Genomic DNA, 27367 nt, shown 5'->3' with positions numbered 1-27367 from the left:
AGCTATTAAGAGAATGGTTGTTAATAAATGAAAATCCACTGCTACGATGGAAACAAAACACAGGGAGCTCTAGGCTGTTTACCCAGATATTAGTCATTGGGAAAATGATGGAAACTACTTCAAAAATGACGAATTTAAAAAATCAGAGAGCACAGAACTCAAAATCATTTTACAAAAGCAAGATCATGTTTGACAAATGTATTTAAGCTTTATTGAGAGTGTAATTTAGATAAAGGGAGACCAAGACATTAGCTTACCTGAATTTTGAAAATATCATATAAGAGGTGTTGCACAAAAGTTTAATATGTAAGATAATGCCTCCTGGATCTAGGGATGATGTATCAATATGGATAGAGGATTGGTTTGTGGGCAGGAGGGAGAACACATGGATAAGCAATGCATTTTCATCTTGGCAGGCCGTGACTTGTGCAGCATTGCAAAGGTCAGCACCAGGGCCACAACTCTTTACAATTAATATTAATGACTCTGACAAAGAGAACTAGAGCAATACATCTAAGTTTGTTGATGATGTAAATCTAGGTTGGAAATATAAGCTGTCTGAAAGGAAATAAAGAAGTCAGAAAGAGATATTCAAAGATTAAGTGAGAGAACAACATGGTGGCAGATGATGTGTAATGTTTGGAAGTACGAGGTTAAGCACTTTTGCAGTAAGAAAAGAAAAGCGGAATATTTTTAACATGCATGATGTATGTAAAGATTGAGAAGAGTAAATGCTGAAGAAATTCAGCAGATCTGCCAGTGTGGAGAGAGAAACAAAGTTAATATTTCAAGTCTGGTGTGATTTTTATTCAAAACACTTCTTCAGAATGATTCCTCTTCTGAAGGTTTCTGGAAATCCAATTAGATCACAGCTACTGGCTCTCCTTTGTCTAGCTTGCTTGTTACCTCCTCAAAGAATTCTAACAGATTTTTCAGGCTTGACCTCTCCTTGATGAAACCATGCTGGTTAAGGGAGAAAGGATTTATTTAATCTGATGTGATTTGATTTGATTCATTATCATCATGTACTGAGATATAGTGAAAAGTATTGTTTCGTGTGCTATGCAGACAAATCATATCTTACATTATTACATCAGGGTAACTGAACAGAATGCAGAATATCGTGCTACAGCTACAGAGAAGTGCCAAGAGTGATAAAATCTAATATATGAGAGGTCTGTTCATAAGTCTGAATACAGTGGAGAAGAAACTGTTCTTGAATCTGTTGGTGTGTGTTTTCAAACTTTTGTGTCTTCTGCCAAATGGAAGAGGGTGGCAGAGGTTTAGCTGGGGTGGGAGGAATCTTTGTTGGCTGCTTTCGCAAGGCAGTGGGAAGTATAGAGAGAGTAAATGAAAGAAAGGTTGATTTGCGTGATGGAATGGGCTATGTTCACAATTCTCTTATAATTTCTTGCAGTCTTGGAGAGGAGTTACCATACCAGGCTATGACGCATTGGATAGAATGCTTTCTATGGTGCACCTATAAAAATAGGTGTGGACATGTTGAGTTTCCTTAAACTTTTGAGGAAGTTGACGTGTTAGTATTTCTTGACTATAGGATCAATGTGGGTGAACAACAACAGATTGGTGATATTTAATCTGAGGAACTTGAAGCTCTCAACCATGTCTACCTCAGCACCATTGATAAAGATATGGTCAAGTCCTCTACTCCAATTCCAATGACCAACCCCTTCATTTTGCTGACATTAAGGGAGAGATTGTTATTTTTACATCACTAAACTCCCTATCTCTACCTTGCTGTTGTTAATTGTTTAGGACTGAGATGAGGAGAATCTTTTCACTCATAGTGTCATGAATCTTGGAAATTCTCTGCTCCACAGTGTTGTGAACACTCCATAGTTGAATATGTTTAAGGCCAACATTGACTGATATTTGTCCTTGCAGGGAATCAAGGAATATGGCGAAGAGTAGCACATTCTCCCATTGTTAGCGTGGGTTTCCTCCAGGTGCTCCGGTTTCCTCCCACAATCCAAACATGTGCGGGTTAGCTGGCTTGACCATGCTGTATAGCCTGTAGTGTCCAGGGATGTGCACACTAAGTGGATTAGTAATGAGAAGTGAAGGGTTACAGGGAAATGGTAGGGGGTTGCATCTGGGTGTGATGCTCCTTGGAAGGTCGGTGTGGACTCAATGGGCTGAATGTCCTGCTTTCACACCGTAGGGATTCTATGATTCTATGGTTCTATGAGTTTCAGGATCAGCCATAATTCTATTGAAGGGTAAAACAGGCAAATATGCCTGTGTGGTCTATCCCCGCTCCTGTTTTTTTATGTTCTAATTAATTATTATTGAAAACCATCTCAATAATAAGGAGTACAAGCAGCTGTTTGAGATTCCTCCTTTCCAGCTACACAAGCTCCGAGAGTTATCAGACGAGAAATGAAGTGTGACTAATCCAAATTGGTTGGAATTAATAAGCACAGCTTTTCAGTATTCTGGTTTAATAGCGACTATTTTCACAGTATTTTTGTAATATGCGTTGGTGAAGAAGATCAACCTTTGATTAAAATAGGCTGTTATTTTATTGGCTTGGAAATAAGTGAGGTCAGTGCATTGGGCATGCTGTTTATCATTAGCTAACAAAAGCAGATTTGATGCAGTGAATCATTCCACTCTTATTGAAAAAACTGTAAATGTTTGGCAATTTGTCATTTTTTTCAGACACTTAAATCTTATTTTCTTCATTAAAGATAGGTTAATTTGTAGATTCTGTGTATCAGAGACAGAGAAGGTGAGACAATTTGAGAATGGTGTAAAAATTCAGAAATTTAGATTTCAGTTTTCAGGAGCAAGACCATGACTGTTTGGTTGCAAAAGCGGGGGGAAGGGGTTAAAACTGACAAATTTACAGCACACCAGAAAGTTGGTTCCAAGTACATGTCATCTGAGTATCATTGCAGTATGTTAGGCTGTTGGTCAACAATCCGTTCAGAAGGACAAATTGCTACTTAGATGTTAATTACTCAATTAGAGCAATACTAATATTGACTTTTCAGTACAACATTGGATTTATGAGTTTTAACGTTTTCCTGGAACTTATCAGTGAACGCAGGTAAGTACACAACAGAAATTGAGAGGGCTGAAGCAACCTCTGGAAAATATGTTAATATGTGCTCAGTGTTCACATCCGCTTACTTATCTCCTTGCTGGTAAGAAGATGTTCACAGAAATTGTACTGAGACGTTAGTTTGCACATATTTGAAATTTCTTCAACACATTGGAGTTACCACTTAGACTGTGAAGGTTTGGGGGTCAAATCAGGATAGCTATTATTTTGGTATGTTAAGTTGGAGGACCAAAATAAATAACAAAGTAAGCCACAATGGCAACAGCAGCAACAAGACTCTGCTCCTTACAAATGTACAGATGCACAGAAGTGACAGCAGCAACAGAGAGATGGAGTGTAATCTCTGTAGAAACTGATAAGTTTAAAGCAAAAGAAATACAAATTTCCAGTTAATAGCTGAAAGGATGTCAAAACAAGAATTCATGTCTCAATATGTATATGGTGATGCACAGGCAAAGCAGAAGCAGCATTGACTAAACAGTGTTTGCGCTTAACTTTACAGCTCAACATTCTCAAGGCTTGAAAACTGACAGCCTAAACTTTGTAAGCACAGATGATGCTGTCATTGTTTTTACACCTCACACCTTTTTTCTAACAAAACAATCTAAGCGTCGCTTTTAATTTGTAAGAGCCACCTTATGCAGGTCTATTGTAAGGCTCGCTTCAAAATAAGTCACATCATTTCTTTACTTTAACCTGAATTAGGAACCAGTACTAAAATGTAACAACCTTATATTTGTAGCTTTCTAAAGAAGGTAATATTCCTTGGTCTGTCAAAGAACTGGCATCTTAGAAAGCTTTCTGATTTCTGATGAAGGGTCTAGGCCGGAAACATCAGCTTTCCTGCTCCTCTGATGCTGCTTGGCCTGATTTGTTCATCCAGCTCTACGCCTTGTTATCTTAGAAAGCTTACTGTATCTTGTGGGTGATAGCAGACATTTGCATCCCACTGGAACAAGATTTGCTGCCATTTAGATCTGGTGGCCATGTAGTACTTATTGTCACGAGTGTTCTGAATGCTTTAGTTTCTGATTTCTTCCAGACTCTGTAGGACACTTCTGCAGCGTCTCGAGCTTGGTGGGAAATTGCTGCATGAAACATGTACCAAAGCAGACGTTGCTGGAAAAGCTCAGCATGTCTAGCAACATCTGTGAAGAAAAATCAGAGTTAATGTTTTGGGTCCAGTGACCCTTCCTCAGAACCATAAAGTGTGTGACAGACTGATGGTAATTTCATCCAGAACGATTATATCAACTGTGCACATAATTTTGTGTGTGTTATTGCCTGGCTTCTTACTCATCCAGAGTGCCACCAAAAGCACAAGTGGCAATGTGGAGGCTCAATAAATGTCAAGAGCTTCTTCTCAGTCAACATGTACATGGTGTGCAACCACAAAATTATGTTTAGTGTGGATATTATAGATGAATATTTATAATATTCTAGGGAGCTGCTTTTGTCTTGAGTCAGTCTTCTCTCTTGATCTCTCCATACCTTGAAGCAAGATACGTCCTGATTGTGAAGAAAGAAAAACATATTTATTCATAGAATCCCAACTTCCTGAAGGTTATCCCACATCCTGTACCTATCCCTGCATTTTCCATGGCTAATCCACACATCCCTGGATACTACGGGCAATTTAGCATGGCTGATCCACCTAACCTGCACATCATTGGACTGTGGGAGGAAACCCATACAGACAGAGGGAAAGTGTACAAACTCCACACAGACAGTCACCAAAGGCTGGAATTTCATCCAGGTCCCAGGTATTGTGAGACAACAGAGCTGACTACTGAGCCACTATGTCTGATCACAGCTCTCAGAAACCCAAACTCAGAAGTGCTACAATGATTTCTAATTGGCCATCAGATGTGGTATAAAAATCAATCTGCTGAAAACGTGATTCATTTGACATGACTGGTATGGAGGCATCCAGGATTTCCAGGCTAACTACAGTGTTTTGTGCTCCAGGCAACATTATCTTGCAATTATATTTGTACTTGAAGGACCCTTCATGAAGGATTCAGGGGAGACTGAACAAAAGGAGGAAAACAGAATGTGACAAAGCCAATGTAATATGAATAATATATTTAGCAGATTCCCATGATATCTATCCAAATCACCAACAGAATACTTGGACTGCCTGTTTGTGTATATTTCCCAGTTTCTGCCGCTTGATTATGGCCCCTGAAACAAGGGTTCTTTGTTGAGTTGAGTAGAGCTTGGAGAGGCCTGTTAAATTTGACTTCTTCACTGTTGTTAACTCCAACTCAGTTTGACTGAATATTATTTGCATGTGGCTCTCTAATATTTATCTCTATTATCAGGTAACTGGGATACTGCCATCTCATACCTAGATTTGCCAAAATGCCCCGAATGCCAGCACCTGCTACTGTAAAGCATTGTTAGATACAAAATGGCTGGAAAGCCATCTCTTGTTCCTTTCCCTCCCCCATTTCTGAAGAAGGGTCTTGATCTGAAACGTTGGCCTTCCTGCTCCTCTGATGCTGCTTGGCCTGCTGTGCTCATCCAACTCTACACCTTGTTATCTCAGATTCTCCAGCTTCTTGCAGTTCCTACTGTCCCTTGTTCTCTGCTTTTCACTGGTGCTCTGCCTATTTGCAAAAGAGAAGAGATCCATGAAAAAATGAGAGTAGTGGCATCTGTTGAATGAATGGAGGACACCTTGTTAAAAGTAATTAAGTGGGAGAGTAAGCAAGATATGATGAGTGTCAGTAACGGATTGATGAATGAGGTTGTGATAGAGTGCAGGTATGTATACCTGTAACCTAGGTCACTGTGCTGAGTGATGTGCTGAAGTAGGCGTAGAAAGGCCCAAGAGAAGAGATAGGGATGCTGTGTATTGAATTATTTCCTGCATATGAGGGGAAAATGTGTGACACTACGTTGTTGCTCATCTTCTTTTGTCACATCCAATGTTACTTTGTTTGGTTTCTCAAGCGAGTCACGTCCACTGCTCGTAGGTAAGAATATCTCACTTCAAGCCTACACAGTATCCAGCAATAAATCCACAAAGGCTTCCATGGATTGGGCCCTAGTCTTTGACAGTACACTAATATTTCTGTCCTTCATCTTTCCTTCTTTCAAAATCCAGTGCTTATTGCTAACAGTGAGGTCAAATTTATGAATATGGTGAAACTAGCAAAAGATGGCATCATTGGGGCTGTTCAACTTTCTATTCATTAGTGATGGAGTGCTTAGCATTCATCAGGGGATTGGGGTGAGAGTGCTTTCAGGGCATCAGTGGACTTTGGGGGGCTGATTGCAGGACTGGCAGGGGGAGAGATGATTTTGGGTATGGGGTTGGGACATTACTTATAAGACCACAAGGCCATAAGGCATAGCAGTGGAAGTAAGGCCATTCGGCCCATCGAGTCCACTCCGCCATTTAATCATGGCTAGTGTGCATTTCAACTCCACTTACATGCACTCTCCTCGTAGCCCTTAATTCCTTGCGAGATCAAGAAAGTATCAATCTCTGCCTTGAAGACATTTAACATCCTGTCCTCCACTGCATTCCATGGCAATGAATTCCACAGGCCCACCACTCCCTGGCTGAAGAAATGACTCCTCATTTCCGTTCTAAATTGACCCCCTCTAATTCTAAGGCTGCGCCCATGGGTCCTGGTCTCCCTGCCTAACGGAAACAACCTCCCAGTGTCCACCCTTTCTAAGCCATGCATTATCTTGTAAGTTTCTATTAGATCTCCCTCAACCTTCTAAACTCTAATGAATACGATCCCAGGATCCTCAGCCATTCATCCTACTTTAGGCCTATCATTACAGGGATCATTGATATGAATCTCAGCTGGACACGCTCCAGTGCCAGTATGTCCTTCCTGAGGTGTTGAGCCCAGAACTGGACGCAGTATTCTAAATGGGGCCTAACTAGAGCTTTATAAAGTCTCAGAAGCACATCGCTGCTGTTATATTCTGACCCTCTTGAGATAAGTGGCATTATTACCATCGCTTTCTTAATCACAGACTCAACCTGAAAGTTAATCTTTAGAGAATCCTGGACCAACACTCCCAGATCCCTTTGTACTTCAGCCTTATTAATTTTCAAACCGTTTAGAAAATAGTCTGTGTTTGTATTCTTTTTTCCAAAATGCAAGACCTCGCATTTGCTCACGTTGAATTTTGTCAGCCATTTCCTGGACCATTCTTGTAAACTATCTAAATATTTTTGCAGCCTCCCCACCTCCTCAGTACTTCCTGCCTGTCCACCTAACTTCGTATCATCGGCAAACTTTGCCAGAATGTCCCCAGCCCCTTCATCCAGATCATTAATATATAAAGTGAACAGCTGTGGCCCCAACACTGAACCCAGTGGGACACCGCTTGTCTCTGGTTGCCATTCGAAAAAGAGCCTTTTATCCCAACTCTCTGCCTTCTGTCAGACAGCCAATCCTCAATCCAAGCCAGTAGCTTACCTTGAATGCCATGGACCCTCACCTTACTCAGCAACCTCCCGTGAAGCACCTTATCAAAGGCCTTTTGGAAGTCTAGATAGATAACATCCACTGGGTTTCCCTGGTCAACCTACTTGTTACATCTTCAAAGAAATCTAACAGGTTTGTCAGTCATGACCTCTTCTTACTAAATACATTATGACTTGTTCTAATCCGACCCTGTACTTCCAAGAATTTAGAAATCTCATCCTTTACGATGGATTCTAGAATTTTACCAACAATCGAGGTTAGGCTAATTAGCCTATAATTTTCCATTTTTTGTCTTGATCCTTTCTTAAACAACAGGGTTACAACAGTGATTTTCCAATCATCTGGGACTTTCCCTGACTCCAGTTACTTTTGAAAGATCACAACCAAAGCCTTCGCTATGTCCTCAGCACCTCCCTCAGAACTCTAGGATGTAGCCCATCGGGGCCAGGAGATTTATCAATTCTCAGAACTTTTAGCTCTTCTAGCACTTTCTCTTTTGTAATGCCTACCGTACTCAACTCTGCCCCCTGATTCTCCTTAATTGTTGGGATACAACTCATGTCTTCCACTGTGAAGACTGATGCAAAGTACTTATTAAGTTCTTCAGCTATTTCCTTATCTCCCATCACTAGCCTTCCAGCATCAATTTGGAGAGGCCCAATATCTACTTTTGCCTCTTGTTTGTTTCTTATGGATTGAAAGAAACTTTTACTATCATTTCTAATATTACTAGCTCACCTACCTTCATACTCGATCCTCTCCTTCCTTATTTTTCTCTTTGTTATCCACTGTTTGTTTTTGTAGCCTTCCCAATCTTCTAATTTCCCAGTGTTCTTGGCCACTTTATAGGCTGTCTCTTTTTCTTTGATACATTTCCTGACTTCCTTTGTCAGCCATGGCTGTCTAATCCCACCCCCACCGGGATGAACCTCTTTACTGTGTCCCCAGTTGTACCCAGAAACTCCTGCCATTGTTGCTCCACTGTATCCCCCGCTAGGCTCTGCTTCCAATTGATTTTCGTCAATTCCTCTCTCATGCCCCTGTAATTACCTTTATTTAACTGTAACACCATTACATCCGATTTTGCCTTCTCTTTTTCAAACTGCAGACTGAACTCTACCATATTATGATCGCTGTCTCCTGAGTGTTCCCTTACTTTAAGATCTTTTATAAAGTCTGGCTCATTACATAGCACTAAGATTAGCTTAATAGCTGTATATTTCAGTGTATTCTCCAGTTCTGAAATGGGCAATGGAGCAATTGAATAATTCTCACAGAATCTGATATGTCTGACCTTCTGCAGGGTCCAGATGTACAATTCCAGTCTGTTCTGCTGCAGTGGCTTTATGGCCATCGGAATATCACAACCATGAAGTAGACCTTCTTTGTATACAAAATACTTTGCTAAAGCATTGAGCTATTCAATGTGCAACATGACTCCTCAATCAAGGATTCTGCTGCACCATAGTTGACAGACCTTCAGGTGAGTCTAACTCATCTCCTGCACCTCAGCCCTTGCCCCTTCTCTTCCCTCCTGCAACAGCGATGGGGTCCCCTTGTCCTCACATACTATCCCACCAGCATCCACACCCATAGGATCATTAGTGGCCAATTTCACCAAATCCAGTGGAATGCCACCACCAGACAAGTATCTCCCCTCCCTTCCCTGTCAGCCTTCTGCAGCAGTTGCCATTCCCTCTGGGACACTCTGGACCACCCCTCCTTCACTCCCAATACATCTCCACACCCCCAAAGCACCTTCCATTGCACTTACCTGTCCACTTATGTCTTCCCTTTTCACCATCATAGGCTCCTGACACGCTATCCAGGTGAGGCAGCATTTTGCCTGCGCTTCACTTAATCTAATCTATTGCTTTCGCCGCTCTCAATGTCATCTCTTCTACATTGGGGAAACAAAGCCTAGACTTTGTAGAACACCAATGTTCTGTCCACAAAAAAGACCCTGAGCTTCCAGTTGCCTGCCACTTCAACACAGCACTCTGTTCTCTAGCCAACATCTCTGTCTCAGGTTTGCTGCAATGCTCTCATGAAGCAAAGTTCAAGCTGGAAGAACAACATCTCATTACCTACTTGGGAACTCTGTAGCCTTCCAGACTTAATAGCAAGTTCAACAATTTTAGGGCTTGAGCGCTTTCTCCCATGTTCTTACTCCAAACCCCACACACCAAACCTTGCCATCACAATCTCCCCTTGCCCCACTGCATCCCAAAACCAGCCTAGCTCGTCCCCGCCTCCCTAACCTGTTCTTCCTCTCACCTATCCCCTCCTCCCACCTCATGCCACACCTCCATTTCCTACCTACTAACTTCATCCCGCCTCCTTGACCTGTCCATCCTCCGCGACTGACCTATCCCCTCCCTACCTCCTCACCTATACTCTCCTCTCCACCTATCTTCTTCGCTATCCATCTTCGGTCTGCCTCCCCCTCTCTCCCTATTTATTTCAGAACCCTCTCCACATACCTCTCTCTGATGAAGTGTCTAGGCCCAAAATTTCAGCTTTTATGCTCCTAAGATGCTGCTTGGCCTGCTGTGTTCATCCAGCTTCATGCTTTGTTATCTCAGATTCTGCACCATCTGCAGTTCCCATTATCTCTTGCCATCACATTGCCTGCTACCACAAACAACCCATTGTCAGCTACTAATAGTCCCAATTCGCAGCTATTCATTCCCTCAGGCTGACATTTACCCTTTGTCTGTCCAACTGTTGTTCTCTCTCTTTGAGTTGTATCTCCACCTAGCATGTAATTGTGCCCTCATCCACCTCTGACCACCCCCACCCCCCAAAAACCTTATGCATCTTCTGCTTAAATACCACCTGTTTCCTAGCTATCATCAGTTCCGAATAAGGGATGCTGGAACTGTGCCTGGTTGAAGCAGATATGATTGTAACTTTTAAAGGGCGTCTTCGCAAAAACATGAATAGGCTGGGAATAGAGGGATATGGTCCCTGGAAGTGTAGGAGATTTTAACTGCGATGGGCAGCATGTTGATGCAGCTTGGGAGGGTTGTAGGGTCTGTTCCTGTGCTGTAATTTTCTTCAGAGATAATGGGAACTGCAGATGCTGGAGAATCCAAGATAACAAAGTGTGAAGCTGGATGAACACAGCAGGCCAAGCAGCATCTCACGAGCACAAAAGCTGACGTTTCAAGAGAGGCTCTCTGATGAAGGGTCTAGGCCCAAAAAGTCACCTTTTGTGCTCCTGAGATGCTGCTTGGCCTGCAGTGTTCATGCAGCTTCACACTTTGCTATCTGTAATTTTCTTTGTTCTTTGTTCAGAATATTAACTCTGAAATCTCTCCACAGATACTGCCAGACCTGCTGAGATTTTTCAGCAATTTCTATTCTTGTGCCTTGTATCTCAGAGTGTGTTGTCAACTAAGGCATGGCTAACATTTCTCAATTATATTTCAAAATACCGCTTTCAAAATAAAATAGTTCTGCAAAGTAGAGATAATGGGATGCTGGAGAATCCGAGATAACAAAGTGTGGAGCTGGATGAACACAGCAGGCCAAGCAGCATCTTAGGAGCATAAAAGCTGATGTTTCGGGCCTAGACCCTTCACCAGAAAAGGGGGATGGGGAGACAGTTCTGATATAGATATGGAGAGAGGGGGAGGCAGATCGAAGATGGATGGAGGAGAACATAGGTGGAGAGGAGACGGACAAGTTAAAGGGGCGGGGATGGAGCCTGTAGAGGTGAGTATAGTTTGTGATGTGGGGAGTGGATGGGTCGGTCTGGGTAGGACGGACAGATCAAGGGGGCGGGATGAGGTTAGTAGGTAGGAGATGGAGGTGCGGCTTGAGGTGGGAGGAGGGGATAGGGGAGGGAAAAACAGGTTAGTGAGGCGGGGACGAGCTGGTCTGGTTTTGGGATGCAGTGGGGGGAGGGCAGAAACATTTGCAACACTGTATAGTGATTACCTCCTCAGCACTCTATACATACATGCAGACCCTTGGCCTTTATGTCACAGGCCACTAAAGTTTCAAAAGGAGACCACAATTATTCTGTTAATATTGATGGCTACATTGTCACCTGTGAATGTAGGTTCTCTAGTTCCTTTGCTGGTGTTACAGAGAACCCTGGAGTCTGACTGGCAAGACAGCTGTAGAATTTGAGGCCCATTGTCAACTTAATGGACACTGATCAGGATCTCTAAATAGACCGTGCTTTTCAATCTTCATAGTGCATATCACACAGTTGACCAATTGCTTCAAGGTCTGTACACATACTCCTCTTCTGTTCTCGTAATCATTACCCTTTGCAAGAAAGAGTTCAAACTTCCAGCATTATTTGTATATCGAGGTGTTTCCTCCTATACTGAAAGACAAACATAAATAGTCAGAATTCTAGCATTATGTTGGAGCACACACTTCTGGACTGCTATGATCCAACAAGGCCCTCAGTAGCCTGGCATCTGCAGATTTGCTGGCAGCAGTCTGAGCCTTAGTGACCAATCTCAGCCTTGAGGGCACCTTTAAATCGTACCAAGTGGAATTGCATACTAAATGAGACTGCATTTCCATGACAGCACTCAGAGTTTGGGTGGTTTGCAAATGTTGCAGTAGAAGCTGAGATTTTGCCAATGCACCAACTGTTTCACTATGTATATCCACTAGCTTTCTCCTGTAAACCACTCCATTGAGGTCTGTGTTGTGTAAGAGATTGCTCTATCTGGTGATCTGGCAGCTGAAATAACTTTTTCCCCTGTGAGAGCTGCTACCCACGCATGCCAGATGTCTCATCTAATGCAGGTGCCCAGTCTAAGTTATCTTTTACAATATGTCCTGTAACTGAGAGTGAGAGCTAATGATGTTTTTTTTCTTTTTGTCAGTGTCTCATGTTCTCCTGGTCAGGTTGTAGTTCTTCAACATTTGAAAGGAGGGAAGTATAGGAACATGGTTTTGATTAGGGAAGGAAGAAAGCAAAGCTGCATGATTAGGCCATTTATGACTTGGAATGTAGAAGAGATTATGGGATGAAAGCAAAATGGGATGTGGGAGATAGGAGTATACATGGGAATTCCATCATTTTACAATGACTTCAATCTCATTATTGGATGGAGCGTCAATCATGGTAGTTCCAATGGTTGTGGACACCATCTCCTTCATGGTTGTTAATTGTTAAGATACACAGCCTCTTTAGTACTGCGCCTTTCAGTTATGCATCAATTTGTATGCATGAGAGACAGCATTGAGCTAGTGAGTTTGATGCAATGGTGCATCTATTATAGAATCGTGGGATCATCACGAAAGGAGGAATTTGGCTCCTAGTTTTCTCAGGCAGAGAGCCAGTACAGGCACAATTCATCCCACACTCAGGCCGTTCCCCAAAACCCTGCACATTTTCTTCAACTTTCAGCAGTTTATTCAATCCTCTCTTGAACAAAAAACTAGAACGATATTCAAATGTACTAAAGGAGGTTATTTAACTTCTGCACTGGTAAGTTAAGTGTGGTTCAATTTCTGGTGTTGCAGTTGTGGGATTGCATTTAGGCTACCTTTAAAATATTTCCTTTCATCACCTATCTGGAGGTGGTCTGCTTATAATCACAATTTTGTAATTTCTTACACAGGAGCAACTTCCACAAAATCACAAAAGGACTCAATTACAGTAGATCGAACCATTGTATGGTCATTGCAATAATATTTGGAGCTGCTACAATATGAGAATTATATGGGAGTGATGGCCTGATGGTGAGGGGAAATGATTGCCAAGTGAAATCTGGACTTAAGAGTCTAATGATGATGATAAAATCATTCCCAATTTTGAGGCAGGCACGTTCCTTCCAGTGGGAGCTGGAGGGAGGAGCCTATACTGGGGAAGGCATACAATTGAGCATGGGGGTTCTCTGGCCTAATTTTGAGTGGGGCAGCCTGCATTTAGGAGGAGCCAGCAGCCACCCATTCTGTTAAGCATCCTGTTGACACCACAAAAGGGAGCATTGTTTCTGATTTGTCAGTATTGGTCAGGAGTTACTTTATGTTAACCCATTCATTCCCTTCATGCTACTGGTGAAGAAATTTCACTGCATTACAGTGTCTCAATCTTTCTACAGGGTTACTACAGTTCATCCTCTGATCAGTATGGGGAGTTCAGATAGTAAGTTGGAGCTGGTGTTTGTTAGAAAGTAATACATGTAATATAAACTGAAAGAACTGCAGATGCTGTCAGTCAGGAACAGAAACAAAGTTGCTGGGAAAGCTCAGCAGGTCTGGCAACATCTGTGAAGAAAAAAATCAGAGTTTCAGGTCCAACGACCCTTCCTCAGAATTGTAGTACATGTAATTTTGTAGGTAGTTAATTAAAATTTACTTGTAAATTAATAGCCAACAGAGGGTTATCCATCTCAGTTGGTGGGGTTCTGTATTCTGAATGTGAGAAGTGAGGCGCTGAAACCATTCCTGATAATTACATCTGTGGGAAGTGTACCCAGCTTCAGCTGCTCACTGAATGAATGGATCAGCTTGTGTGGTAGTTGGAGACACTAAAGGAGCACACGAATGGTGGAAAACATCATAGACAGAAGCAATAGAAATGTGGTTACACCCAAGGTACAGGAAGATAGATTGGCGACTGCTAGATGGGGTAAGCAGTCAGAACAGGAGTCCCCCGCAGCTGTCACCTCTGTGAAACTAGTATTTTTCCCGGGACACTGAAGAGAGGATAACCCATTAGGTGACAGCAGCAGCTACAGGCAGAGTAGCATTACAGCACTACAGCTGGCCCTGATGTATAGAGGGCAGGGACAAAATGTAGCAGAGCAACAGGAATTGGAGCTTCACTTGTCAGGGGCACAGATCGGTGCTTCTGTGGCTGTGAGAGAGATTTTCACAGATGCCTCTGAGCAGGTACCCTGAAATGGTGCTGTAAACAGCTGGGAATCATTGTCCATATTGACATCGGTAGGAAGAGTAACAAGGCCCTGCAACAATTCAGGGAGTTAGGTGGAAACTGAAAAGCAGGGCCTCCAGGACAGTAATCACAGAATTACTGTGCTAGGAACTGAAACAGAGTGCAATTGAACATTTGGCTAAAGAGCTGGTTAGATGGGCGGGGGAAGTGCTTCAAATATGTGGATCATTGACATGTTTTCCAGGGAAGGTGAGACCTGTATGAAAATGTACTGATTGCACCTAAACTTAGAGGGGCACTAATATCCTGGCAGGGAGGTTTGGTAGTACCACTTGGGAGGGTTTAAACTATTGTGGCAGGGAGGTGGAAACCAGAGCAGCAGGTCAGTAAGTATAGGGACTAGGGAAAAGCTTAAGTCTGTGGCAAATATATTTAAGGGGAAGAACAGTCAGGGGACGTTGCTGAACTCAGCAAAACTAGAGGCTTGGACTTATTCGCTCCAATGCAAGAAGTATACCAAGTAGGTTGGATGCACTTACATCCTGGATTAATGCATGCAGTTATCACAAAGACATGGTTGAAAGAAGGACAGGACTGGCAAAATAACATTCTGGGATATCAATGTTTTAGATGAGACACAGGAGGATGCAAAAAGGAGGGGAGTTCTATCACTGACTAGGGAGCACATCACTGCTGTATTGCGGGAGAACTCTGTGGAGGGATCTTGCAGTAAGGGATTGTGGGTAGAGCTCAGGAATAGGAACGTTACAATCACAGTGCTTGGAATGGACTACAGACCTCCCAGCTACCAGCTGGATTTAGAGGAAGGGAAATGTAGCCAGATTCTGGAAAGATATGAAAATAGCAGGGTTGTTGTGGTGGGACATTTAACATGCCCCACATTGTCCTTAGTGCCAAGGGTTTCGATGGGGACCAATTTGTAAGGTGTATCCAGGAGGGCATTTGAAATAGTATTTTGATAGTCTAGTGAAGGAAAGGGCCTTATTGGACCCAGTATTGGGAAATGAGCCTGGCCGGGTGGTCAAAGTTTCAGTGGGGAAACATCTTGGAAATAGTGACCATAATTCTGTAAGTTTTCAGATACTCATTGATGAGGGCAAGAGTGGACTTTAGATGAAGATGTTAAATTGGTGGAAGGCCAACCATAACCGAATTAGGCAAGAATTGGAGAATGCGGATTGGGACCAGCTGTTTAAGGCTAAATCTGCATCTGACATAGAGGAGTCTTTTAAGGACTGCTTGAGTAGAATGCAGAACAGGCATGTCTGTGTGAAAATGAAGGACGGGAATGGCAAGAATTGGGAACTTGGATGACAGGGGATAATATCAGCTTAGTCACAAAAAAGGAAGCATACCTACAGTCTGGGCAACTAAAAACAGATAGTCCTTGAAGTATATAGAGAAAGTAGGAAGGAGCTGAAACATGGAGTTAGGAGGGCTAAAAGGGACTAAGAAATTTCCTTGGCTAGTAGTATTAAGGAGAATCCCAAGAAATGTTATCTTTACATTAGGAACAAGAGGCTGTCTCGGGAAAGAGTAGGCCCACTCAAGGATAAAGGAGGGAGGCTATGTATGGAGCCCGAGGAAATGGGTGAGATCCTTAATGGGCACTTTACAATGGTATTCATCAAAGAGAGGGATTAGAGGGATGTTGAGGTTAAGGAAAGGCGTATGAATGCAATGAAGGAGGAAGTAGTGGGTGTTGAAATACATTAAGATAGACAAGTGACCAGGGCCAGATGGGATCTGTGCCACAATACAGTGGCCGGGGGGGGGGGGGGGGCGGGGGGCGCAAGGGAGGAAATAGCTAGGACCTCAACAGATATCTTTGCATCCTCTTTGACCTCAGGGAAAGTTTCAGAGGACTGGAGAATGGTCAATGCTATTCCTTTGCTTAAGAAGGGAAACTGAGATAATCCAGGTAATTACAGGACGGTCAGCCTGAAGTCAGTGATGGAGAAGCTGTTGAAGAAGATGCTGACAAACAGGAATTATTCACATTTGGAAGTGAATGGGCTTGTCAATGATAGGCAATATGGGCTTGTGTGGGGAAGATCATCACTCACCAACCTGACTGCGTTTTTGAGGCAGTGGCAAGAATGATTGATGAGGAAAGGGCAGTGGATGTTGTCTACATGGACTTTAGTAAGACAATTGATAAGATACCTTATTGAAAGCTGCTAGAGTCTCATGGGATCTGAAATGAACCGGCTAGATGGATACAAAACTGGATTGGTCATAGAAGACAGAGAGTTATGGAAGGATGCTTTTCGGAATGAAGATAAGTAACTAATGGTGCTCCACAGCAATCAGTGTTGGAACCTTTGTATTTTGTAATACATATAAATAATCTGGGGGAAAACGTAAGTTTGCAGATGGCACTAAAATTGGTGGAGTTGCAGATAGTGAGAAGGATTGTCAAAGGATATAGAGAGATACAGATAGATTGCAGATTTGGGCAGAGAAATGGCAGACGGAGTTTAATCCAGACAAGTGTAACATGATCCATTTTGGAAGATCAATTCAGGTGCAAATTATGCAATAAATAGCAGAACTCCCGTATTTCCCGCAACACATCCCTCACACCTCACACCCCGCCCCCGCCACAACCGCCCAAAGAGGATCCCCCTCGTTCTCACACACCACCCTACCAACCTCCGGATACAACGCATTATCCTCCGACACTTCCGCCATTTACAATCCGACCCCACCACCCAAGACATTTTTCCATCCCCTCCCCTGTCAGCTTTCCGGAGAGACCACTCTCTCCGTGACTCCCTTGTTCGCTCCACACTGCCCTCCAACCCCACCACACCCGGCACCTTCCCCTGCAACCGCAGGAAATTCTACACTTGTCCCCACACCTCCTCCCTCACCCCCATCCCAGGCCCCAAGATGACATTCCACATTAAGCAGAGGTTCACCTGCACATCTGCCAATGTGGTATACTGCATCCACTGTACCCGGTGCGGCTTCCTCTACATTGGGGAAACCAAGCGGAGGCTTGGGGACCGCTTTGCAGAACACCTCCGCTCAGTTCGCAACAAACAACTGCACCTCCCAGTCGCAAACCATTTCCACTCCCCCTCCCATTCTCTAGATGACATGTCCATCATGGGCCTCCTGCAGTGCCACAATGATGCCACCCGAAGGTTGCAGGAACAGCAACTCATATTCCGCCTGGGAACCCTGCAGCCATATGGTATCAATGTGGACTTCACCAGTTTCAAAATCTCCCCTTCCCCAACTGCATCCCTAAACCAGCCCAGTTCGTCCCCTCCCCCCACTGCACCACACAACCAGCCCAGCTCTTCCCCCCCGCCCACTGCATCCCAAAACCAGTCCAACCTGTCTCTGCCTCCCTAACCGGTTCTTCCTCTCACCCATCCCTTCCTCCCACCCCAAGCCGCACCCCCAGCTACCTACTAACCTCATCCCACCTCCTTGACCTGTCCGTCTTCCCTGGACTGACCTATCCCCTCCCTACCTCCCCACCTACACTCTCTCCACCTATCTTCTTTACTCTCCATCTTCGGTCCGCCTCCCCCTCTCTCCCTATTTATTCCAGTTCCCTCTCCCCATCCCCCTCTCTGATGAAGGGTCTAGGCCCGAAACGTCAGCTTTTGTGCTCCTGAGATGCTGCTTGGCCTGCTGTGTTCATCCAGCCTCACATTTTATTATCTTGGAATTCTCCAGCATCTGCAGTTCCCATTATCTCTGATACTAGAACCCTTGGGAATATCACCACACAGACAAAAATGTGTGCACAGGCCCACAGATCCCTGGAAGTGGCGACATAGGTGGATAAGGTACACAAGAAGGCATATAGCACACTATCTTCATTGGCCAGGGCAGCAAATATAAATGTTGGCAAGTTATGTTATAGCTGTGTAAAATTTTATTTCGGCCGAAGTTGGATTATTGTGTGCAGTTCTGGTTGCCACACCACCAGAAGGACATGACTGCTTTGAAGAGGGTGCAGAGAAGGCTTACCAAGGTGTTGCCTGGTCTGGATGAATTTAGTTGTAAGGAGAGGTTGGATAAACTCAAATTGTTTTCACTGGAAAGATGGAGGCTGAGGAGTGACCTTATAGAGATCTAATAAATTTTGGAGGCATTGATAGTGTGAAGAGTCAGAGGCTTTTTCCCAGGTTGGAAATATCAATTACTCGAGGGCACAGGTTCAAGGTGAGAGGGGAAAATATTAGGGGAAAAGCAAATGGTAAGTTTTTCACACAGAGGGTGGTGGGTGCCTGGAATGCGCCACCAGTGGAGATGGGGGAAGCAGCCACATTAGCAATGTTTAAGACATATCTTGATAGACACAGGAATTGGTGCTGGCTTAGTGGGCTGAAGGGCCTGTTCCTGTGCTACATTGTGTTGTATTGTATATTCTTGTATTTTATTCATCTCGTCAGAATGGACTGCAATCCGAATTCTGGGTATACTTCTAATCAGAGCAGGGGAATTCTAACTCACATTGTGCATAGCAATGATTTGTGTGTAATAATTGACGCTTAGATTGCAATTTGTAGTAAACAGATAAGTCACTACAAAGGTCTTCTGTTCCTCAGCCCAATTTTACTCCCCTTTGACCTCAGATCCTGATCTGCCATCTTGAGAAAGTGCGACATGTCCAAGTCTCTCACTTTTTGCGACAAGTATTCCCATCACAATGGGTTAAAGCCTGTGAAACCAAAGCTTGGGATTTTGCTTGCCTTTTCCTTGAAGGTGCAAGTGAAATAAATAATTTGGAATGTGCGTAATGAGGCAAGAGAGACAACAAGCAAGAAAGAAAGGGAACAGAATACCAGTCATGGTATCAGCCTGACCACTCATCTGAGAATGCATTGTAAAAAAAGACTTAACTTTCTCATTCATGAATGTATCATTCTAATTACTACTGGTTACAGTTGCCATTTATGAGTAATTCTTAATTATTAAAATAGAGAGAAATACAATTCTATGTAGTATATATCTTCAAGTTTGAAAATAATGGATTCTGCAGAGCGCTGACAAATCTGTACTCAAGTAGAAAGATTTGGATGGTTCATTTACAGAATAATGGTCACCCAAACATGATTTACACAATTGTAGTCTAAGGAAGAAATTCTCATAGTTTATAAATGAGATAATGGATACCCAGGAGAGATGACAAGGCCTGTAATTAGTTCAGGACGAGGAAGGACTTTCTTTACATTTTAGTACCTTGGATTTGTTGAGTGTTGACTGGTTTCTGACTCTCATTAGCTTCCTAAAATATTTCCAGCTGGTTATAGCTCACACTTTCTCTACCTGCTGACAATTTGCTCTGAACTCCAATATCAAGCAGTGCTAGTTATTTAGCTATTGCCATCAACAGAAACAAGCACTTATGTTTAATTCCTGGAAACTTCAAAACCCTGCCTCCCTATCAACCTTAGAGATTCTCACTCACTAATAACCAATGGAGTAAAGTTTCCCAGAGGGATTATTTCATTAAAGCCTCAGTGGAAGACCTAAACAAATAGGATAAGTTGTCACTTATGGCATTATTAAAAGCTTTCACCACAGCTGAGGTAGAAAATTAGTCTGATGCTTGCAGAATTTTCACTCAGTCTTCTATTTTCCCTTCACACAGATGCAGCATCTGACACTTGTGAATTGAGTGTTAGATTGCAAGTCCATAATAATAGTGCTTTCTTTTTCAAGAAACACATTTGAAATGCAAGGCCTCAAGCATGGCAAGACTTACATTGAAATATGCACAAGTCTAGAAGTCAGATGAAACCAGGTTATAGTCCAACAGATTAATTTGAAATTACAAGTTTTTGGAGAGCTGCTCCTTTGTCAGGATGTCACTCCTTCTCTAACACACCAGTTTAATTTTTGTATGCCTATAGAGATGTTGTGTTTCATTTTTATCTTAGTTTTCAGTCTCTTTTAATTTTCTGCCTTGTTTTGTTTTACTTCTCCCCTGAAACTTCTATATAATCAGCCTTTTCCACGGTCATATTATCCACATGACATCACTTAGTAGCACAGGGTTTCTGCTTCATCTTAATCTCTGTCTCTTTCACTAATCAGGGACTGCTGAATATTTTGCCTGACCCTTTTTCCCTTCTCGGGAATATATAAATTGTTTGTAACTGAAATATCTTTTCTTTAAAGATGGCCCGTGGTTCAGTTTCATTTTCTCCTGCCAAATTTGGATCTCAATTTATCTGACCCAGATTTATTCTTACAACCCACTTGAAAATGAGTTAACAAGTTGTAGAGCTGGATGAACACAGCAGGCCAAGCAGTATCAAAGGATCAGGAAAGCTGACATTTCAGGCCTAGACCCTTCTTCAGAAAATTTCTGAAGAAGGGTCCAGGCCCGAAACTTTAGCTTTCCCTCCTCTGATGCTGCTTGGCCTGCTGTGTTCATCCAGCTCTACACTTTGTTATCTCAGATTCTCCAGCATCTGCAGTTCCTACTACCTCTGAAACAAACCCAATGAGTGGCTTGTATTAATGTTTACTAATGAAGAAGATGCTAACAAAGTATGCACAGAAGTGGAGTTACCAGAGGTAATGGATGGAATAAAAATTGCGAAGCAAGATGTATTGGAAAGGTTGGCCAAGTTTAGTGAATACTTGATGGATACTTGAGGGAAAAATCTACGTGACTTCATTCCCTTCAATCTAATGTCACAGGTGTGTCCATCATTGACCATATTGCTAGAAGTGACCACCACACAATCCTTGTGAAGGAAACTATAAAATGCAGCATAATGACTAGTTTTTTATTCTCAGCACAAAAATAAGATGCTTCTTTTTCTTGATATACTTTGTTTGTGTATTCTTCATGAAACGTGATCCAACTAGTAAAGTTTGGGAGCTGCAAGTCGGACATAAAGAGCAGTGGAGCAGTTCTGGGGCCATTGATTGCAGACCTCTGAGACAAGGAGAGGCAATATAAGCTTAATGACAGTGTCATAAAGGTTGACAGGCTGGTCCTCCATTCTGGCAGGAAGCTGGTCCTTGAAGGCTCTTGAATAGTAAATAAGTCTATGTCAGAGATAAAGGCAGTGTTGGTTACATTAGCAGGTGCAGGTATGGGTGGGATGTCACTTGTACAAAGTGGAGTCAGGATCAACTAGGAATTAAGGTTAGCGGTATGCTTCATCTTCAAAAAGGAATCAGGGTCAATTGGAGATTGGAGTTCTGAGAAAGAGTCATTGGATGCAAAATATTACCTCTGTTTCTCTCTCCACAGATTCTGCCAGACCTGTGGGGATTTTCCCACACTTCCTGTTTCTATTTTGATTGGAGATTCGTTGGGTGGGAAAGATGGTGGACAATCAGGAATTGGGTTTGGAGACAGGAGGGTTGATCATGGAGAGAGGAGACAACATTAATCAGAGGACATTGATAATGAGTGGACTTGAGGAAAAATCATAGAGTAATAGAGGTGTACAGTATGGAAGCAAACCCTTTGGTCTAACTCGTCCATGCTGACTGGATATCTTAAATTTATCTAGTTCCATTTGCCAGCATTTGGCCCATATCACTCTAAACGCTTCCTATTCAGACACCCATCCAGATGCCTTTTAAATGTTGTAATTGTACCAGCCTCCACCACTTCCTCTGTGTGTAAAAGTTGCCCCTTAGATCCCTTATAAATCTTTTCCCTCTCACCTTAAATCTCTAGTTTTGGACTCCCCCTACTCAGGCGAAAGACCTTGGCTATTCACCTTATCCGTGCTCCTCATGGTTTTATAAACCTCTATAACGTTGCCCCTTAGCCTCTGAAACTCCATAGAAAATAGCCCTAGCCTATCCAACCTCACCCTATAGCTCAAGGTCTCCAACACTGTCAACATCCTTGTAAATCTTTTCTGAACCCTTTCAAGTTTCACAACATCCTTCCTATAGCAGTGAGGCTAGATTTGCACACAATATTACAGAAGTGGCTTAACCAATGTCCTGTACAGCTGCAACATGACCTCCCAATTCCTTTACTCAATGCACTAACCACTAACAGCAAGCATACAAAACGCCTTCTTCACTATCCTATCCATCTGCAACTCCACTTTGAAGGAAATATGAACTTGCACTTCAAGGTGTCTTTGTTCAGCAACTCTCCCAGGATCTGATCATTAAGTGTTTAAGTCCTGCCCTGATTTACCTTCCCAAAATGCAGCACCTCGCATTTATTTAAATTAAACTCTATTTGCCAAATGGACCTTCTGATTACAGTCCCATTGTACTCTGAGGTAACCTTCTGCACTATCCACTACACCTCCAATTTTGATGTCATCTGCAAATTTACTAAACATACCTCCTATGTTCACGTGCACATCATTTATATAAATGATGAAAAGCAGTGGACCCAGCAACAATCCTTGTGGCACACTGCCGGCCATAGGCGTCCAGTCTGAAAAACAACCCTCCATCATCACCCTCTGTCTCCTACCTTCCAGTCAGTTCTGTATTCAAATGGCTAGTACTAACCTTGCTAACCAATCTGTCATGAAAGGCCTTGTTGAATGCCTTGCAGAAGCCCATATAGGTCACGCCCATCACTCTGCTCTCATCAATCCTCTTCGTTACTTCTTCAAAAACTCAATCAAGTTAGTGAGACATGATTTCCCATGCACAAAGTCCTGTTGACTATCCCTAATCAGTCCTTGACGTTCCAAATACATGTAAATCCATTCTCTCAGGAACCTCTCCGACAACATGTCCATTACTGATTTCAGGCTCACTGGTCTATAATTCCCTGGCATCTCCATATTACCTTTCTTAAATAGTGGCACTATGTAAGCCAACCTTCCCATCTTTGGGGACCTCGCCTAACACTATCGATGATACGTATATCTCAGCAAGAGGCCCAGCAATCAGTCCCCAAGCTTCCCATAAAGTTCTAAGGTATACCTGATCAGGTCTCAGGTTTTATGCACCTTTATGCATTTTAAAATGAGCAGCACCTCCGCCTCTGTAATGTGGACATTTTTCAAAATGTCACTATTTATTTCCCAACATTTTTTACCTTCCATATCCTTCTCCACAGTAAGCACAGATGCAAAATATTAGACTTGGGAAGAGGACTGTTTCTCATTTGGATGTGTTAAATCAAAGTTAGGGAGATGCTAAGGGATGGGAGGAAGAGAGGGTTTTATGAGGAGGATGGTTCCATTAAAGATTGGGAGGGCTTAATGAGAGGATCAGTTGGAAGAAGTTGTTTGGAATTGTGGAGCATGAGAAGAAGGTTCATTTGCGGCTGAAGAGTGAGCTTGAAGGGCTTGATCAGGAATAGAGTGGTTTCTTGCCTGAGGAAGAAGTTGATGGGCACAGTCAGGGGAGGGTGATGGGTGATTGATTGAGGACCTGGGGCATGGCTGCCTAACATGAGTGGAAATGGAGTTAAAGATGAATTGTGGGAAGTATTGGTGGTTGGAAGAATCAGAAACCTATGTGAAAGGGGCCATAGAATTGGGATCAATTGGAGATTGAAATGTTACCACTGTAAAGAGCAGGAAGGCCTGAATGCTGAAGGGATGCAAAAGGGAAAACAACATGGAGTGCTTAATCTTCTTCTGTGGCCATGCCATATTTCTGGCAGTGTGAATGATGGTCCCTCAGCAACAATATCTTATCCTGTGGCTCATGGCTCATCTCACGCTTGTGATTTGTGTTTCCAGGATTCCCACTTACCACAACTTGGGGCACCTGTCGTTGCTGTTTTGGGACTTAGCAATGGTGACTGCCCGTGTTTGCATTCCTGATGCTGCTGTACATCCAGCTCTTTGATTGATCAGTTTAATGTGTTTCTGAAAGGACAAAGGTTTCCAGCAGTGACCACTTAATGGGTTCTGACTGAGAATATGTCTCTCTGAGTCCCAAATCAGGAGCCGATATTCAGCTTCTGCCCTGGCAACAGGATTTGGGGTGGGGAGGGTGGAGGCAATGGAGAATAAAGTATGCAGGAGCACCATGGGCTTCAATTTGAGGGAAGGCGGTCGGAGGCCTTATATTGAGGGGGATAACAGGAAACTCAAATAAGACTGAGAGGCTCAGTTGCAAAGAATACACAATCAGAGAAACTTATCAGATTGATATTCGGTTTTGGAACAGGCATGAAAACGCTTACCTTCAGATTTCACCAAGTCTTTTCTTTACGAAGTTGCCAGATACCCTTCACTCAGGGCCAGTCGACAATATGTTTAAAGGCAACAGACCAAATGGGGAAGGGGCCCAAAGCCTCATTATTCTCTTTGAAATGGCAGCCTTAATCTTTGGAGCAGTTTGCTTTCTAGCTTTGGTTACTGTTGAAATTAGATGGTTTGGAGGCAGGTTGCATTGGGAAACAGATTTTTCAGACCTTAACATACCCAACATACCTGAATAAATTTCACCCATTTTTGTTTTACGATTAGAAGTTAACTGTTATGTACTTGTCTTCATAAATAGGATACAAAATGCTTTCCAGAAGCAGTGGGGAGAATGAACATAAAGAAGGAGGTACCAGTAAATAAATAGCACTGGAAACTTAACAAATCTAAAAGTCAACAACGGAGTGGGTGGTCTGCAACCTAAGCTTCAAAAGAAATGGTGGATGCATTGGTTTTGATTTTTTAGAATTCCCTAGATTCTGGAAGAATACCCATAGATTATCAAGTAACAAATCATATGACACAAGAAAGGATACACAGAGGATAACAGAAAGCTTATCAAAATTTATGGTAGAGCAAGCAACCAAACAATTAGATATTTGTCCTGAATTTTCACGCAGATGGAAGGTTGTCCATCTTTACAAATATAACAGTGGAAGTTGAAATCTATACATCCTGACTCCAAACACAGCACCTACCAATTTCAAAGGATAATAATATGAAATGTTTCTATCTGCACATCATTGGTTCATGGAGGCCACTTTACATATTAAAGTGTACTTGACTCAGGTTTACATAGCTTTCGTGAATAGAATGTCTAAAACATAACTTGTGCATTTTAGACCTGGTAGGAAAAAGTCTAAAGCTCTTTAGAAAGGTAAGGTACCCTTCTGGATATGGTTCAGGCACACCTTTGCTGCAGGTCGAGTGTCTTTTGGAAGATGTAAGCTGTCCTTTGGGGCTTTTAAGAGTAGACTTAAATGTACATAAAATGCATTAAATCTTTGGAACTTTCAACTTCATGGAACAGTCAACAGTGCTGTCAAACTGACCAGGTAAAAAGATCTTCCAAAAGAAGCTGTCAAGTTTTCAAGACAGTTAAAACTACTGCCTTTTAAATTCTGCAAAAGAAAGTGATTGCAGTGTCAAAATAATCAGTGTTTGGTATTTGCTTCAATCTGTTAGGAACAGAAGAACCAGAATAGACAATTCAGCCCTACAAGTCTTCACTTTTATTCAACCAGACCATGGCTGATATTCAACTAGATCATGGCTGATCATCTACCGAATGTCACTCACCTGCATAATCTCCATATCCTTTGATGTCATTCGCTTCCATAAACCTTTTAATTGCTGACTTGAACCTGGAGCCTGGAACATGACCTGGAATTTTCAAAACAATGGAGAATACAGACAAAGTGACCTCATTCTCTCCTCGTAAGACAATCCCACCATCTCAAGGATTAGACTAATTGCACTTTTTCAATAGCAAATGTAATCTTCCTTGGAAAACGGGATGAAAACTACACATGCATCACAGGTGCAGTCTCGCCAAGGCTTTATACAACTGCAGAAAGAGTTTCAATTGTTAAGCCTCAAGCACAGACAAAGGACCCAACATTTTCCTTCCATTAGCAAAAACATTACCGATTGTTTCCTATCACTGAGCGAATTTTAGACTCCAATTTTCCACATTCCCAAGTATTCCATGACCTTAATTTTGCTTTAGAGTCTACATGGGAGATCTTGTCAAATGCCTTATGAATCTTCATGTGGACAGCAACCATTCCATAAGCCTTATCAATACACTGAACTCCCAGTCCCAAAATTTGATATTTGTTAGTAAGATGTGACTTTCACTTATCAAAAGCATGTAAATTATTTGTGATTATTGCAAGCCTCTCCAACTCACAGTTAATCCTACCTTTCAGTGTTGATTCCAGTCATTTACTCATCACTGAGGCCAGACTGACGAGGTCACAATTATTTGGCCTGTCCCTCACACCTATTTTGAGTATTGCTATGTTTACATGCCTCACATCCTCAGATACCTCACCAGTATCTAGTGAGGATTAGAAAATATTCCTCAGAGAATCCATTATTTCCTCCCTGGCTTCCTTTTACAGTCTTGAATACAATTCATCCAGTCTTGATGATTTATCTATCTTCAATGAGGTCACCTTCTCCAATATTTCCTTTCTCAATAAACTTATTTTATCTCATATTGCACGCTTCCCCTTTTAACTAAAATGTCAACATCATTCTTCTTGTTTGTGAAACAGGCAAAATATTTGTTGAAAACCCTGTTCATGTCTACTGTATCCAATCACAAAGTACCATGTACAGGTCTGAAAGGACCACCCCTTTCTTTAGTTTTCCTCTTCCTCTTAATGTACTAACATGTAAACTGAGTGATTTTTATGTATTTTAAATAGCATGATTTTTATGTATTTTGAATAGCATTTATTGTAATCTTGTATTTTTAGTCTTTGCTTTAGTAATGTGTGGGTTTCTGGTGTGTCGGAAGGTAATAATTAACTTGTAAGTATTTCTGCAGTCATTTTGATCTCTTTTGAAATGTTTTTCTTTAGAATTAATGGTTTATTGCATGCCGCTAATGAAGTCTTGTTTACCTTAGATTGTTTTGCAAACCCACAAGATAAAAATCAAGCCTCAAGATATGGTTAAAGACTTTTGGAGCTTCCTTAAAGGAAAAACCCATAGCTTAGAGAGAAGGTTTTGTTTTAGTTTAACTTTGCATATTGAGCAGCCCTGTGAAATT

The 27367-nt window shown here is 42.3% G+C and overlaps 1 long non-coding RNA gene across 1 annotated transcript; it reads right to left on the bottom strand.

Moving 5' to 3' along the window:
• Positions 1–11769: 11769 nt before the first annotated feature.
• LOC125451214 (uncharacterized) lies at positions 11770–26849 on the bottom strand. Its single transcript, XR_007247248.1, has 3 exons — positions 26510–26849; positions 25885–25968; positions 11770–11890 (listed from the first exon to the last, which is right to left on the bottom strand). It is a non-coding gene; the product is annotated as an uncharacterized LOC125451214 (long non-coding RNA).
• Positions 26850–27367: the final 518 nt, after the last annotated feature.

Source organism: Stegostoma tigrinum, chromosome 3 (assembly GCF_030684315.1).
Source record: "Stegostoma tigrinum isolate sSteTig4 chromosome 3, sSteTig4.hap1, whole genome shotgun sequence".
In the NCBI taxonomy this organism is placed as follows: Eukaryota; Metazoa; Chordata; class Chondrichthyes; order Orectolobiformes; family Stegostomatidae; genus Stegostoma; species Stegostoma tigrinum.
The sequence above is the reverse complement of the archived record's forward strand: the minus strand, read 5'-3'. Positions and strand labels throughout refer to the sequence as shown.